The 5,498-nt window shown below is 45.2% G+C and overlaps 1 non-coding gene across 1 annotated transcript; it reads right to left on the bottom strand.

Annotated features, from left to right (window-relative positions):
• Positions 1 to 1,686: 1,686 nt before the first annotated feature.
• Positions 1,687 to 1,824, bottom strand: LOC114809557. The gene has a single exon (XR_003757333.1). It is a non-coding gene; the product is annotated as a small nucleolar RNA SNORA7 (small nucleolar RNA).
• Positions 1,825 to 5,498: the final 3,674 nt, after the last annotated feature.

Here is a 5,498-nt window from a genome sequence, read left to right as displayed (position 1 = left end):
TGGGTTTTCTTGGGTTACAGAAATCCCTAGTGGATGTTAGACACCTCAAAGTTGATATTCAAAGACGCTCTCATGTGGCCCAGCTCAGAGACTCATCTGATTATGCAGTGAATTAGCACTACAGGTTGAAAAGAGACTCAAAAAAATGCATGAATTTCATTACCGAAGCATTAAACACACACACACACAAACACACAAAGACCACCTTCACAGCCAAACCCTTGATTAAAATAAGTGCAGCCAGAAACCCAGTCACTGCAGCATCTGAAATCACTTAATTTAAGAATCTCCACTTGGGCTGGGTTGAGCTGTCTGGAAGGGAAGGTCAAACGTGAACTGCACTTTTGGAGGGATAATGTTTCTGGGGAAGAAGGACAGACGTGAAGGCCTCAAAAGTAAGCATAGAGAGGTCGGGGGAGAGAAATAGAGAGGGAGATAGAATAATTGCTAATAAAGTTGGTATTTGTTAAGCACTTTCTGTGTGCCAAGCTCTGTACTAAATACAGGGGTAATAATAGTAATGGAGGTATTCATGAAACACTTACTGTGTGCCAAGTCCTGTGTTAAAGCACTGAGGTAGATTCACCAAAATCGGATTGGACATAGTCCCTATCTGACATGGGGCTCACGGTCTAAGAGGAAGAATAGGTATTTAATCTCCATCTTACAGATGAGGCACAGAAGCAGAAAGACATGAAGAGCCTTGTCAGAGGTCACCCAGCTGACAAGTATCGGAGTTGGGATTAGAACCCAGTTCTCCTGGCTCCCAGGCCCATCTTTTTTCCACCAAACCACGCAGCTTCTCCACTTTGCCTTCAGGGGAGAGTGAAAGCTTTGTCCTGTAATTACCCCTTGATCTGTTCCACCTGAGCATCCCAGGACAGACAGAATGATGGATCCAGGTGTGCTGAGCACTGCCAGCCATCAGTCAGGCATTCGCTACTGGACCCATACCGTGGCCTAACGGATAGAGCACAGACCTGAGAAGTAGAAGGACCTGGGTTCCAATCCCAGCTCTGCCTCTTGTCTGTTATGTGACCTTGGGGAAGTCACTTCGCTTCAGTTACCATATCTGTGAAATGGAGATTGAGACTGTGAGCCCCATGTGGGACAGGGATTGGGTCTAACCCAATTTGCTTGTATCTACCTCAGCGCTTAGAACAGTGCCTGGCACATATTCAGTGCTTAACAAACACCACTATTATTATCATTACTTATTTCCAGCACCAATCTAGCTGCCACCAAGTTCTACACCTCAGAAATAGTGACTGAATCATCGTGGCTCTGGAGCCCGAAGATAGGGCAAATGTTCATTTCAGGCGGGTTCAACATACTTCCACAAAATGGCATGGGGGGAACACCCCATTACCCTGCTCTGACACGTTTCAACAGTCTCCCAACAGCAGCTCACCTGTCTTGACATCACCCACGGCTTGCCCATATAATAATAATGGTATTTATTGTTGCCTTATGCTGTCGAGTCATTTCCGCTTCATAGCGACTCCATGGACACATCTCTCGCAGAACACCTCACCTCTATCTGCAATCGTTCTAGTAGTGGATCCACAGAGTTTTCTTGGTAAAAATATAGAAACAGTTTACCATTGCCTCCTTCCTTACAGTGAACTTGAGTCTCCACCCTCGATTCTCTCCCATGCCTCTGCTGCCCAGCACAGGTGAGTTTTGACTTGTAGCAGATTGCCTTCCACTCGCTAGCCACTGCCCAAGCTAGGAATGGAATGGGTAGACCTCTGCTTGATTCTCCCTCCCATAGTCGAGACTGGTAGAGTGCTGGAAACTCTCCAGGTGTGACCCTGAGTGGTAAATGGTATTTATTAAGTGCTTTCTATGTGTCAACACTCTGCTACTCATTATAATGATGGCACTTAAGCACTTACTATGTGTTGAGCACTGTTCTAAGCACTGGAATAGATACAAGTTAATCAGTAGAGTCCCTGTCCCACATGGGACTCAGAGTCTTAATACAAGGGAGGTCCAGGATCGAAACTCCATTTTACAGTTGAGGAAACTGAGACACAGAGAAGTGACATTCCCAAGGGTACCCAACAGGCAAGTGGCAGAGGCAGGATTAGAACCCAGGTTCTCTGACTCCCAGGCCCAGGCTCTTTCCACTAGGTCATGCTGCTTCACAACCTGCCCCTGATGGGGACAACAGGATGCCTGAAGGAAAGAATTATTTTCTTCCCCCCATGTCCCTTCTCTGTTTCCTGAGGTAGGTGAAAGATAATCAAATCAGAAACCAACTCTGTCCCACTCTCTAAGAAGGAGAGAGAACAGGTATTTTTGTCCCCATTATACAGACGAGGGCAAGGCCCAGAGAAAGTACTTATTCAAAAATCACTCCATAGGCAAGTGGTAGAGCCAGGACTAGAACCCATGACTCCTAACTCCTAACTCTGCTTCCACTAACCCATAATAATGATAATAATAGAATTTTATTAAGTGCTTACTATATGTTAAGCACTATAACAATCGTGGGGTAGATACAGTGCAATCAAGGCATGTCACTTCACTTCTCAAAACGCTCCAGTTGGCTGCCTATCCACCTCCGTATCAAACAAAAACTCCTCACTATTGATTTTAAAGCAGTCCACCAGCTTGCCCCTTCCTACCTCACTCCCTTCTCTCCTTCTACATCCCAGCCCATACCCTCTGCTCCTCTGGTGTTAACCTTCCCGCTGTGCCTCTTTCTCACTTGTCTCGCCATCGACCCCTGGGCCACGTCCTACCTCTGGCCTGGAAAGCCCTCCATTCTCAAATGCATCAATCACTCTTCCCCTGTTCAATCAAAGCCCTATTGAAGGTACAACTCCTCCAAGAGGCCTTCCCAGATTAAGCCACTTTTCCTCAGCTCCCCCTCCATTCTGCATCACCTCAACTAGCTCCCTTTGCTCTTCCCCGCCGCCCCACCCCACAGCATTTAAGTATATATTTATGTATCTAGAATTCTATTTATTTATATTGATGCCTGTTTTCTTGTATTGATGCCGCCCACACCCCCCCTCCCATCCGAGACTGTGAGCCCACTGGGGGAAGGGATTGACTCTCTTTATTGCTGTACTGTACTTTCCAAGCACTTAGTACAGTGCTCTGCACACAATAAGCATTCAATAAATACGACTGAATGAATGAATCAGATCCAGCCCTTGTTTCACTGGGACTCCCAGTTTAATAGGGAGGAAGAACAGGTGTTCACTTAATCTCCATTTACAGATGAGGAAACTGAAGCATAAAGAGGTTAATTTGCCCAAGGACACACAGTAGGCAAATGACAGAGCTGGGATTAGAACCCAAGTCTCCTGACTCCTGGTTCACTTGTTCTTTCCACTAGGCCACAAGGGGAGTGTGGCTTTCTGCCAGGGATTTGCAATCAAACTGGCAAAGAGCAAAGTGGTGGCAGCAAAATCTCAGTAATGTCACAGGCCCGTGTGCTTAAAACCAAGCACTGGTTGATGTGCTTTTTGTTGTCTAATTAAATGATAATTAGGGAGCATCTTCCCTAATGGAAGAAAGCCACTTCAGAGGGTTTTTATTCCCATCGATGGCTTGATCATCTTACATAAAATGTTCCATTCCAAAGTCTCCAAGTGATTCAACGTGGCAGAGCTCACGGGGAAGACAAGGTTTTTCTCCAATATAATAATGATCAGGGCAACCAAGAGGTTTGCTCTCCTGGAAGATGAGAAAGATAGCCAAAACAGAGACCCCAGTGCTCATTCCTCCTTTCAGCCTCACTCCCACCAGCACAAACATGCACTTTGATATCTTTCTCCTCCTGAACCATTCTCTGAAACCTGTTCTTTTTCAAAAATGGTATTTGTTAGGCATTTACATGGTACTAAGCACTGAGGTAGATTCAGGCTAATCAGGCTGGACTCAGTCCATGTCCCACATGGAACTCACAGTCGTAATCTTCATTTTACAAATGAAGTGCCCAAGGCCCAGAGAAGTTAAGTGACTTGCCCAAGGTCACACAGCAGACAAGTGGAAGAGCCGGGATTAGAACCCATGTCCTTCTCACTGTCAGGCCTGTGCTTTATCCACTAGACCATGCTGCTTCCCTGTCTCCCTAGCCAAGTTGACTGTGGAGACCCAAGTTTGAATAAAGGAATTGTTCCTAATTCTATTGTACTGTCCCACATAATAAGTACAGTACTACTCACACAGTAGATTGCAAGCTTCTTGAGGGCAAGGATCATAACTACTAAGTCTATTGTACTCTCCCAAGTGCTTAGTACAGTGCTCTGCATGGGCTGTAAGCTCCTTGAGGGCAGGAATCATCTACTAATAATTGTAGTCTCTCTAGCACTTAGTATAGCGCTCTGCCCAGAGTAAGCACTCGATAAATATTATTAAAGTGATTTCCTGTCAAAGTAAATGTAATAATAGTGTTTAGTATTTGAGCAGCTCCTGAATTCAGTGCACCAAGTTCTATTTCCGCTCTCCTCCTTTAGCAAATAAAAGCACTTTGTGAGGCCTTCCTTTCCTTGTACTTTCCCTAGGCTGCTAGGGTTCCCAGCTCCTTGTGTCTGTGCACTAAATGGGACTGAAAAGCCGGCTTTCCTTCTTGGGAGAAACTCGGTGAGGGGAACAAAATTCCCCATTCCTCATCGATCAGTCATTAGGAGAGTTTAATCCCAAGTCATGTTTTTTTTTCCCTTTTCCCTTGCACTTAATGGGCTATAATCAATAATCCTCAAAAAGATGGAGTAATAACTTCTTGGGAGATCACAGCCCACGGCACCCACTCCTGTGGTCCCTTTGCGGTTCTTCCTATCACACTAAATTGTCTCCCTCCTCCGTGTCCTCAGTTCTTCATTTGAGTTTTATGTCTGGGCTCCTGCTTATGTTTGTGGGCCTTCCCAGATGAATTGCCAGAGTCTCACATTCATAGCAACCTATCCATCATCTCTATATCTTTTGTGCTTTCACCTCCTCAGCACTTATATACTTTTCTTCAATTGTACATTCAAGATTTCATTTTGAATTTTCTGTTGGTTAAAAAAAAAAATTTGATGCCAGTCTCCCTCAGAATGGAAGCTTTTTGTGGGCAGGGAATGCATCATTTGCTTCATTTGTCTTGTTCTTCCCAAGTATTTAGTACAGTGTAATGCACTACTGGCATTCAATAACTACCACTACTGCTTCCAGTTTCTCCAACTGGATTCTATACTCCTTGAAGGCAGGAATGGGGGTTCTGTTTCTTACATAAGTCTCCTGGGAGCCTAATTCAAGACTCTCTCCTAGAAGGTGTTCAACATCAGCAGTAGCCTCTTATACTGAGTAGGAGGCTGGTTGAGAGGGCGGTGACTGGGAGGGTGGGACGAACCCAGAGATATTTGCCGGATATTAAGAGATCTGATGAGAGGTACAGCCAGAGGCACATCCAGAGAGCTACAAAGATCAGAAGTATGGCAGGAGAGACACTGATCCAAAAAGGAGAAAGAGAGATTGACCAGAGAGAGACAGGGATGAAG

This window comes from Ornithorhynchus anatinus, chromosome 2, assembly GCF_004115215.2.
Source record: "Ornithorhynchus anatinus isolate Pmale09 chromosome 2, mOrnAna1.pri.v4, whole genome shotgun sequence".
Classification (NCBI taxonomy): Eukaryota; Metazoa; Chordata; class Mammalia; order Monotremata; family Ornithorhynchidae; genus Ornithorhynchus; species Ornithorhynchus anatinus.
This window is presented reverse-complemented; position numbering and strand designations above follow the sequence as displayed.